We start from the raw sequence: 12,503 nt of genomic DNA on the forward strand, positions 1-12,503 counted from the left end.
GAAATAGTTCACTACAGTGAACAAGTGCAGAGAGGCGTCATTAAGACAGATGGTGTGGAAAAGAGACTAGCTGACAGTCTCAAGGATTCTTTGAGTTTGAATCAACATACTAATGTGCTGACAGAGGAGTTAAAGGAAAGATTAGAGAAACGTACTGAAAGGTTTCTAGAGGAAGAAGAGGTACAAAAGCCTTATATTTTTTATTTTGATAATTGTCTTATGATTTCAGATTTTGTTGCAGAAAATAGAACATATTTGGCATAGGTGGACAACCAAATGAAAGAAGAAGAGAAAGAACATTTACTGAAAGATGTTAAGAAAGATTTAGTAGAGGAAGAAGGACTATATGATGATTGGTCAATAGCAAATGAAGAAATGGGAGATTGTCTAAAATTTCCAAATTTTACTTCTAATAAAATCATTGAGTTATATCGAGAGTTAGATATTCAAAGAAGAAAGTTGGAAAAGTAGAGGATAAACGTCTAGGATAAATTACTGAAGAAGGAAGACAAAGAAATTATCATGAATGACAATCAGGAAGAAGAAGTTGACGGGTACAGTAAACAGAAGCATAAAGTTATCTTGAAGGATAATTTGGTATCAGCTGAAAAGGTGCAGGACAATAGTGAACAAGAGGGTAAGGATGTAAGGGTGATAATAATAAAAATTCAGCAGTTAAGAGTTGAAGGCAACCAACAGATAGAGGATATACTGGAAAATAAATTGAGTTGATAAGAAGGTTAATGAAGAAAGTGTCTCCGAAGAAGACAACCACAAGAAAGGAAAGAAGAAACAACAAGAGGAAGACAACAAAAGAATGTGAGAGCATAACAAGTGGAGCATTGCATCATAAGTATGGAGACCTGTAGAATAACTGAAGGGAAAAGAAATAGGCGAAGATAAATTACATAAAAAAGTATGGGATCCACGAGGACAAAGATTAAAAGCACATGTTCTAGATATCATGATTATTTTCTACTTTGGGAGTTTGATGTAGGAGCATCATGGTTCTGAAAATGTGTACATTTAGTAGAATCTAGGTGGTCATTTGTTTTCAAAAGAATGTTTTTCCTGAGTATTTAATTCATGTAATTTTAAATATGTTGACTGATTTAGGTGAGACATTTAGAATAGGAGTTAATTAAATATTGTGAGGATATTTGTAAATGTCCTTGAATGTAGAGGAACATGAGAGAATCATGATAGTTGAGAGATTTGAGAATTAATTGTAAATCTTAGATTAGGAGTTAGGTCATGATTTATGGAGGATCCTTAGGATTAGTTGAAAGTTGAGATCCTTAAGGGATACATAAGATATTTTAGGAACTAATTGAGGACTTAGAGGATTCTTAGGATTTAGTTGAGAAGATTAAGGATCTAAACCAAAATTGGTTAATAGAATCCTTTTGTATAAATGTAAGCCAAAAAGGTAGAGAAAGAGTTAGTCAAGTAGGAGTTAGAGAGTTAGTGAGAGACTTAGAAGATAGATAGGGTTATATTGTGAGCCTATGGGCATTGAAATGAGAAAGGACCATTGATACAGACTGTGTAAAGGTAGATCGGGCCAAAGATATATTGTAAACAGGTTTTTATTTGTATCTATACATTTGTTTAATGAATGAGGAAATTGAATTCATTGTTTGTGTGTGTCATTCCTTTTATGTGTTGAGTGATCCGTAATTGGGAATTTATGGTTTCTATGTGATAAACCATGATGAATGAATTCAAGTTTAATTTCTGAAAGTCTTTCTGAATGAAAAAAGACTTACAGTTTGGGTATTCCAGTCAAATTTAATAGATGTGTGTGTAGGTCAAGTAAAGGAAGAATTATGAAATCTGGAAGAAGAGAAATAAAGAGGGTATTATGTATTCCAATTCAAAGTGGTGTTAAAGGAGACGAAGTTTGATTGCAAGGTGGAGTGGAGTAACATTCAATGATCCCCATTGAATGTAATCTAAGAGCCAAAGTGAAATGCATAACTGTGGAAGTTAGGAGTCTACGGGTGACTTAATTGAGGTTGAAGTGTCGCACTCATTCCTAGCCATTGATTTCAATTTCAACTGCTAATGTCACAGTCAACTGCGGGGGTTAAGTGTTTTTATCCTGTGTGTTAGTTGAAGAACCGGTAGCTGAAGGATTTGATGAACTATTTATCCAATGGATATCAGAGTTTAAAGTAATCGGAGTTTAAGTCTAAACCCGAACCCGAAATTTTATAGACCAAGGTTTATAAACCATATTGGCTTCGTGAGGCGGGTAGCATCGCACACGTTCCCTATGTGATATCGCTGTCAACCGTTGGATGAGTCGTTGGATCAATGACCGTCGGATTACTGATCTAATCAATGGTGCATAATTAATTCAATAAGATTTGAGAAAAAAGGGAAAGTCAACGTGGGAGGATCGTTGTTCAATTGTTGTTAAGTTGCTAAGCGAACGCAAGGAGTTTATGGACGCAGATTTAATTTATTTGGAGTCCGGTTTTGTGCATTTAGGTGGGATTGACGTTAGTTGGCAAATTATGTGTTATTTTGTTGTATGGTGATTGGTCAGGTTTTGTTAAAACCGACAATGTAAATGCTTCCGATTGGTATAAGTGGGCCATAATCCACAGGCTCACGTAAGGATATTGTGAAAACCAGGGAAATTTCCTTTTGACAGTTTTGCCTATGTCATTTTCGTATCAGAGCAAGGGAAAGGTTTCTTGCAAGTATAAAAAAGAGTTTGTGTGCAAAAGGAACAGATAAATTTGTTTTGAAGAACTCAGGGTAAGAACGAAACAGTGAAAGAAAACTCAGCGAAGGAGAAATTTTTATTGATAGATAGGCTTCACCAAGATAAATTTGGGAGATTAAAAGAAAGAATCAGATTTTAAATATCATTGACAGTAGCTGACTGTTGAAGATTTGCGCAGTGGAAGTATGAAGATCTGCTGAAATAGATTTGCAGGAATGGTGAAATCCTGAAGACAGGTGATGGCATGCAAGTTTGTCTAATGATTAGCAGAAATCGAATGAATGAGAATTTAGAGCAGGATTACAGTAGTTAAACTGTAAGAGGGACTTTTGCAAGTTCTTAAAGCAAGCAGATTTTGAAGATACAGTTGAAGGCTTGATAAAAGAACATTCCATTTAAAGCGTAGGTGAATGTGGGGACAAGATCATACAAAGATCTTGAAGGTGAGATGACATGTTTTTATTTTAATTTGATTTGAATATTGGAGAGTTTGTGGTTTTTATATTGTTGCATAGATAGTAGCATAAGAAGGTGAGAATATTGCAACAACCTAGAGCAAGGAGTGCTCAATTGGTTCCAAAGGAAAGAACCAGAGAAATGCTAACAGACTAAGCTCAGAGGAGAGAAGCTTAGTGAGGCATATGTAGCAAGAAGGAGACTTGTTACTACAGGGGTTTTTTTGTAGCTCACAAAGGCAATTCCACAGAGGATGTGGGTAGAATTGCTAAGGGATGAAGGAAGCTAGTAAGAGTTTCTAAGTGAATGAAGAGGCGGTTAGAACCTAAATGTTCCAGCTAAAGATTGGAAGAAAAGGACAGTTGTGTTCTTAAAGTGCAGATGAGTTGAAGCCTAGAAGGAGTAGAGAGAAATGCTCAAGGAGGTTCCTAACAGAGAACCAAGTACTTGCCAAAAGACCAAGTCCAGAGGAAAGCTTGGTGAGGAAAGGGATAGCAAGAGAGACTTGATGTTGCAAAGGTTTGTGAAACTCATAGTAAAGTGAGTGAGGAACTCATAGAGATGGAAAGGATGATGACTAGTGACAGTCATAGCAGAGGTTCTGAAAGAGATCATAGCAGAGGAAAAAATAAGAAAGATGCCAAGCAAAATGGCGTGAGAATCAGTGACCAAAAATATTATAGAGAAATGGTTGAGATGGCAGTTTAGCTTGAAGTATTAATGGAAATGTTACAAAGAAATGAGACGGACCAGAAATATGGTTATGTCATGAGAAAGAGAGTGAAGTGGCAGAGGCTATAAGAGAAGAGAGAACAACTGGTGAATATGTAGTTAATAAAGAAGCTAAGGGAACTTGAACAGATTATAGATGTTAAATTGAAGACAGAGAAGATTGAAAGAGTTGAACTACAACAAAAGGAAATGTTGGAGAAGGTGTTGAAGTTTTGGTATGTGAACCAGAACAGGGACCATTTCTTTTCGAAAGTGATGAAGAGACAGAGGAGTTGAATCATATGAATGATTCAGAGTAGCCAGAAGACTTCATGACTGAAGCATCAACTGAGACCGTAAGGTCCTGTGTTTTTAAAATGGATAATTTGTGTATGGTTTCAGGTTCAGAAGAAGATATGCAGTTTTTTAAAGCCGTAAAAAACATAGAAGAATACCTTCCAGAAGATGAAAGTTTTAAAGCAGAGTATGACAATGAGCCTGGAGAAGAAACAAATCACTACAATGAACAAGTGCAGAGAGGCGTCATTAAGGCAGATAGTGTGGAAAAGAGACTAGTTAACTATCTCAAGGATTCTTTGAGTTTGAATCAACATACAAATGTGCTGATAGAGGAGTTAAAGGAAAGATCAGAGAAATGTATTGAAAGGTTGCCAAAGGAAGAAGAGGTACAAAAGTCTTATATTTTTTATTTTGATAATTGTCTTATGATTGCATATTTTGTTGCAGAAAATGGAACATATTTGGCACAAGTGGACAACTAAATTAAATAAGAAGAGAAAGAACATCTATTGAAAGATGTTAAGAAAGATTTAGCAGAGGAAGAAGTACTATTTGATGATTGGTCAATAGCAAATGAAGAAATGGGAGATTGTGTAAAATTTCCAAATTTTACTCCTAGTAAAATCATTGAGTTATATCGACAGTTAGATCTTCAAAGAAGAAAGTTGGAAAAGCAGAGGATAAATGTCTAGGATAAATTACTAAAGAAGGAAGACAAAGAAATTTTCATGAATGACAATCAGGAAGAAGAAGTTGACAGGTACAGTAAACAGAAGTAGAAAATTATCTTGAAGGATAATGTGGCAGTAGCTGAAAAGGTGCAAGACAATAGTGAACAAGAGGGTAAGGATGTAAGGGCGACAGTAATAAAAGTTCAGCAGTTAAGAATTGAAGGCAATCAACAGACAGAGGATATACTGGACAAAGAAATTGAGTTGATAAGAAGGTTAATGACGAAAGTGTCATAGAGGAAGACAACCACAAGAAAGGAAAGAAGCAACAACAAGAGGAAGACAATAGAAGAATGTGAGAGCATAACAAGTGGAGCACTGCAGCATAAGGTATGGAGACCTGGAGAACAGTTGAAAGGAAAATAAATAGGCAAAGATAAATTACAGAACAATGGGATCCACGAGGACAAAGATTAGAAGCACATGATCTAGAGATCATGATTATTTTCTACTTTGGGAGTCTGATGCAGGAACATCATGGTTCCAAAAATGTGTACATTTAGTAGAATCTAGGTGGTCTTATGTTTTCAAAATAATGTTTTTCCTAAGTATTTAATTCATGTAATTTTAAATATTTTGAGTGATTTATATGAGACATTTAGAATAGGATTTAATTAAATATTGTGAGGATATTTGTAAAGGTTCTCGAATGTAGAGGAACATGAGAGAATCAGGATAGTTGAGAGATTTGAGAAGTAATTGTAAAACTTGGATTAGGAGTTAGTTCATGATTTATGGAGGATCCTTAGGATTAGTTGAAAGTTGAGATCCTTAAGGGATACAGAAGATATTTTAGGAACTAATTGAGGACTTAGAGGATTCTTAGGATTTAGTTGAGAAGATTTAGGATATGAACCAAAATTGGCTAACGGAATCCTTTTGTATAAATTTAAGCCAAAAAGGCAGAGAAAGAGTTAGTCAAGTAGGAGTTAGAGAGTTAGTGAGAGAGTTAGAAGATAGATAAGGTTAGATTGTGAGCCTACGGGCATTGAAATGAGAAAGGGCCATTGATACAGACTGTTTCAAGGCAGATCAGTCCAAAGCTAGATTATAAACAGGTTTTTATTTGTATCTATACATTTGTTTAATGAATGAGGAAATTGAATTCAATGTGACTGTGTGTGTCATTCCTTTTATGTGTTGAGTGATCCGTAATTGGGAATTTATGGTTTCTGTGTGATAAACCATGATGAATGAATTCAAGTTGAATTTCTGAAAGTTTTTCTAAGTGACAAAAGACTTACCGTCTGGGTAGAATTCATGTGATTCCAATCAGATTTAATAGATGTATGTGTAGGTCAAGTAAAGGACGAACTACGAAATTTGGAAGAAGAGAAATAATAAAGAGAGTATTATGTATTCCAGTTCGAAGTGGTGTTAAATGAGATGAAGTCTGATTGCAAGGTTGAGTGGAGTAACATTCAACGATCCCTGTTGAATGTAATCTGAGAGCCAAAGTGAAATGCGTAACTGTGGAGGTTAGGAGTCTACAGGTGTCTTGATCGAGGTTGAAGCACCGCACTCATTCCTGGGCATTGATTTCAATTTCAACCGCTAATGTCACAGTCAACTGTGGGGGTTAAGTGTTTTTAACCTGTGTGTTAGTCGAAGAACCGCTAGCCAAAGGCTTTGATGAACTTTGTTATCCAATGGATATCGGGGTTTAAAGTAATCAAAGTTTAAGTCTAAACCCGGACCCAAAATTTTATAGACCAAGGTTTATAAACCATATCGGCTCTAGAGGTGGGTAGCGTCGCACATGTTCCCTATGTGATATCACTATCAACCATTGGATGAGTCGCTGGATCAATGACCGTCGGATTAATGATGAGATCAAGTGGGACCGACGTTAGTTGGAAAATTATGTGTTATTCTAATGTACGGTGATTGCTCGGGTTCTATTAAAACTAACAATGTAAATTCTTCCAATTGGTATAGGTGGGCCATAACCCACAGGTTCACGTAAGGATATTGTGAAAACTAGGGAAATTTCCTTTTGGTGGTTTCGCCTGTGTCATTGATAATTAAATTAAAATTATGGAAACCCTATTCCAAAATAAACACATCCATCGATATTATAACTTTATTTTAAATTATTCCCTACTTGGGTGACTTAAGACATGAGCATGTTGAGAGGGGACGAAAGCAAGCTTCACCCTCATGAAAACTAGGGAAGTGGGGTGGCACCAAATATCCTCCCATATGGCCTTCTCCCTCCCTACATTGAATTCACCTCAGGTGTAGTATAATCCATTGTGACTCAGGTCCATTTTGCTTAATTTTGTAATAAATACACTATATGTTTGGAGGTCACCATTGATGGTATTTCTAGCCCCAAGGCACATTACAAAAGTAATATGATTAAAAGGGGAAGGACGTAGTTCTATTCATTGTATTTTTATCTCGTGAATAGAAATTTATAGAGACAACTTGGGGACTATTAGTTCCTAGTGGTAAATTTTTGTATCCTTGCTTACACTCAACATAAGGGAGGACTAAGCCCCCTTGGCCTATTTCCTTCTACTTTTCCTCAGTCATTTTTTATTTAGATATCCATTTGCATCTTAGTTATCAGGTTGTTACGAGGAGATTGTTTTAGCTATGGGGGGTCCCTGTGGCTAGATTTCACTCTTCATGCCTAGTTGCCTCCTCCTATCACTACTCACAACTGGATTCCCTACCTCAAGTATACGATTTCTCCCAGGTCCTGTTAGTTTTTGTTTTCTTTTAGGATCTATCTTTTTATCTATGGATCAGGCTCAACTATCATTTTGGTACCATTTTTCTTTCATTCGTATGCAATCTCAATTATCATTTCATCCTCATTCTCTGAATTTTACCTATACTTTGTTCCTTTTCTACTATTGTGGTGTCTCTGTCACCACCTTTCCTAGCTAGCCTTATTTCACCTCTTGTATATATTGTAAGCACCTTTTTCCTTTTTCCATGCCCCGCCAATGGGCACATTCTAGGAGAAGAGTTGGAACTTATAATTCTCTCAACATCACCCAAGCTCATTTTAAATAACATGACTCTGCAAACAGATATCACTAGCACACTCCCCTAGGAATTAAACAGGAAATTGAAGATGTTGAACATAATGTCAGTGAAGAATGGGAAAATAATTCTAATTCAAAGGACATGGCTGTAATCTTGAATTGTCTCCTTGATCTGGGTAATACTCGAGGTCAGAAAAATCAATACCTTACCACCATCGACCTTGTCAGGCCAAGTAGTACTCCACAAAATTCAATTCATAGGTCTTTCTTATATACATGAGGGAGACTGTTCACTTCATCTCTCGATGACTGTTCATATCTATTAATATTTATTTACATCAATTATATTTATTCACCCAATCCTAATGATTAGGTGTCAACATCCCCCCCTTAATCTGAAGTGATGTTGGTGAGTCCAAGCATCATTCTGAATCGTTCAAGCTTTTCTCTTCCAAGCGCTTTGGTGAAGATGTCTGCAATTTGCTCATTAGTGGAATAATGATGGATATGGATTGTTTTGGCCTCAACATGATGTCAAATAAAATGATATTTAGTATTGATGTGCTTCGTTCGATCATGGAACTTTGGGTTCTTAGCCAACTTTATTGCAGAGGTATTTTCAATCATGAGTGGAGTTGGTTGTACTTGTTTTACCTACAAATCTTCAAGAATTTTCCTGAGCCACACAATTTATTTTGTTGCCTCAGTTACTGACACATATTCTGCTTCTGTTCTGGAATCTGCTGGAACTGATTGTTTGCGTGATCTCCAAGAGACAACTCCTGATCCAAGACTCATAGCATATCCTGAAGTAGATACCCCAGTTTCTTTGTCTCCATCGAAGTCTGAATCAGAGTATCTAATCAAACTGAAGTCGTCCACCTGTGTATACTTGATTCCAAAGTCTTCAGTTATCTTCAAGTACCTTAGAACTACTTTTGCAGTAGACCAATGTCCTTCACAAGGCTTTTGCATAAACCTGGAGAGGATTCCAACAGCAAACGAAATGTCTGGTTTGGTAGTAGTTAGGTATTTGAGACTTTCTACAAGTTGTTTATACTTTGTTGCATCCTCAAATTCTTTTCCTTCAATAGATGTGAGATTTACGTTTTGTTCCATTGGAGTAGTAAGAGGATTGCATTCTGTCATTCCAAACCTATTCAACAGATCTCTAATGTATTTCTTTTGAGAAAGAAATATGGACTTCGGATGTTGAGTTACTTCAATACCAAGATAGTAATGAACATAGCCCAAATCAGTCATTTCAAAACTTTTCCCCAATTCCTTCTTTATGGATGCAATGTAGCTTTCATTGTTCCCTGTCATCAAAAGATCATCTACATATACCACAAGATATACAACTGTTTTGCCAACTTTCTTGACAAATAAAGTTGCATCATCAAGATCATAACGTTTGAAATTGAGTTTTAGAAGATGCTCAGTTAGTTTTTCATACCAGGCTCGCGGTGCTTGTTTGAGGCCATACAATGATTTCACAAGTTTGCATACTTTATGTTCATGTCCTTTCACAGCAAATCCTTCAGGCTGGGACATAAAAACACTCTCTTTTAGATCTCCATTAAAGAAAGCAGTTTTTACATCCATTTGATGGACTTTCCAACCATTCTGAGCTGCTAAGGCAAAGAGTGTCTGGATAGTAGCCCATTTTGCTGTGGGGGAAAAAGTCTCCTCATAATCGACCCCTTCCTTATGTGCAAAACCTTTTGCCACAAGCCTGGATTTGTGCTTGTCAAGTGAGCCATCAGCTTTATACTTGTTCTTGTAGACCCACTTGCAGCAAATTGGTTTGGTTCCTAATGGAGTATCAACCAGCTTCCGAGTGCCATTCTTTATGGGTGCATCATACTCCTTTTGCATCGCTTCTTTCCATTCATCATGAGAAGCAGCTTCTTTGAAGGAATTTGGTTCAAAATCTATAGACAAGTTCAAATCACAATGATAAGAAATATCCATATCAACAAGTGAATTAGAGTCATCTACATCACCTCCATTTTGCCGGTTTGAATTTCTAGTTCCTATCTTTCCAACCTCATGAGGATGAACACTTTCAAGTGTCTTTGTCAGCCACTTTGGGGGACCTTTCTCAGATGGTCCAGGCTGCTCCATTGATTGAGTTGGGACTAAATCAAGATTGAGTCTCCCAATTCTATCAATCACATCACTTAAAGCATCATCTATTGTTAGAGTTTCATGCGAGGGAGAGAGTTCTTCAGAAGAAGATTCCACATGTTGATCTAGTATAGGAATCCCCCCTTCAAGATGTGGAATCTGATTATCAAATTCTTGAAATGATTTTGCATTTTCAAATCTATCCAAGCGATCAAGTTGCCGCTCAACAACACTTTCAGTTTTAGATGATTCAAGAAAAATTACATCTCTAGATACAACAAACTTTTTATTGACTTCATCATAGAGATGGTATGCTTTGGAGGTGTTTGAATACCCCAAGAAGATACACTTATTACTTCTTGCACCAAGTTTATTTCTATGTACCTTTGGTATCAAGGCATAACAGGTGGAACCAAAGACCCTAAGATGCTTTACCGAAGGAATGTTCCCATACCACATTTCATAGGGAGTCTTGTTTATAATAGCATTAGATGGACATCTATTCTTTATATATGCAGCACATAGAACAGCATCAACCCAAAACATTATTTTTAAATTTTTGAAAAAGAGCATGGAGCGTACGATATTTAAGATTGTCCTATTCATTCTCTCAGCTACACCATTCTGTTGGGGATTATAAGGTATAGTCGTTTGATGTTTGATCCCATGTTGGAAAAGATAGTTTTCAAATTCATTTGATGTGTATTCTTTTCCATTATCAGTGCGAATAGACCCAATATGAGATTGTGCATCATTTTCAATCCATTTATGAAAGTTCTTGAATGTTTGAAAAGCATCATATTTGTTCTTCAATAAGTAAACCCAACACATTCTGGTGTAGTCATCAATAAATTTCATCATATATTTATTTCCATTTGCAGAAGGAACAAGAATTCGACCACATAAATCTAAATGAATGAGTTCAAGTTTTCTATGTGCTCTTGAATGTGAATCATGAAAAGACTATTTGCTATGCTTTCCTAGAATGCAAGCGTCACATTGCTTAAATTTCCTAGGAATTGTAGGCAAACCAGTAACACCATTTTTCTTTAATAAGCGGAGGTTGTCATAGTTCAAATGTAAAAATCTAGCACGCCATAATAAACTTGATGGAAGTGTACCTTCTTCATAGTGAGAATTGTATGAGAAATGTTGTGCACGAGCAAAGGTACCTTGCAGCTTGGGAAGCCTTTCTTCTTCTATTCCCCTCAAGACAAGTGAGTGGTCAGATGCTTTTCTCACCTCAAGCTTGCCATCAAACATATGAATGGAGTGACCATGCTGGCGGATGTGGACCAAGGACAGCAAGTTTCTCTTCAGCAATGGGAGATATAGAACATGATGCAGAAGAAAGTCTGGAAGACCAGGCAATTTAACCCTGATTGTGCCATGCCCTGATGGCTTGATTTTTGATTGGTCTGTAAAGTATACTGCTCCATCAACATTGTCACTAAATTCTTCAAAAAAAAAATAATTCTATGAGTCATGTGGCAAGTTGCTCCTAAATCAAGCAACCAATCATTTTTCCAAGAAGTAAGTGAAGCATTAAATAAATCTTCGTTTACTCCAATATTACATTGTGCCACCACATAATGTGTAGACTCAGGTGCTTTACCATTGTCTGTGTCATTAGTTTTACCTTTGGGTTGATTTCTTTGTTACTTAATTTTGTCCCAAGGTATTTTGCATGTAGAGGCATCATGTGATCCATTTCTTTTGCAGTGTATGCAGTGCAAATATGCCTTTTCTCCTTGAGAGTGTCTGCCCCCCCGCCTCTGAAATATCTTCCTCTTCCTCTTCGACCACCACTTCCTCTAAAAAAATCTTGAGCAGGATGCTTTTCTTTATGAGCAAGGCACACAACCTCTTCAGAAGATTCAGGGGTTGTCTTCTTTCCAAAAACTTTCTCTCTTTCAGCAAATTTCTTCACAAGAGAGTCAAAGGTAATATCTTTAAGATTTCCATTTGCTTGCAATGACTCAAGATAATTGGAGTAAGTAGGATAAATTGCCTTGATAAAAGCGATAAGAGGAGTATCCAAATCAATCTTAGTGGCTTGGATATCATGCATTATAGACTTTACTTTGGATGCAAGAGCAAGAGGATCAATATTTTGCAATTCAAGAGTGAAGAGTTTAATCATGAGTTGAACAACTTCAAGTGAAAAATGTGAGTCATAGAGTTCTTTCAGCTTTTGTAAGGCTTCGAAAGTAGTTGAAAATGGAGTAATATGGCGACTCACCTCTTCACTTACAAATGCTACAATTAATGCATAGGATTTCCTATTCTTATTTTCCCAAATGGCAAGCTCATTGTCTAAGGTAGGTTGTTCTGGATGTTTGTCTCCGTCTCCAATACACACTCCTTTCCACAACTCATTGAAAATGAGGGTGTGTTTTATCATCCGGGACCACTCAGGATAGTTCTCCTTGCTAATGA

The sequence above is a fragment of the Pinus tabuliformis genome, chromosome 1_2 (assembly GCF_031772625.1).
Source record: "Pinus tabuliformis cultivar Carrire ecotype Pingquan chromosome 1_2, CPIR1, whole genome shotgun sequence".
NCBI classification, from domain to species: domain Eukaryota; kingdom Viridiplantae; phylum Streptophyta; class Pinopsida; order Pinales; family Pinaceae; genus Pinus; species Pinus tabuliformis.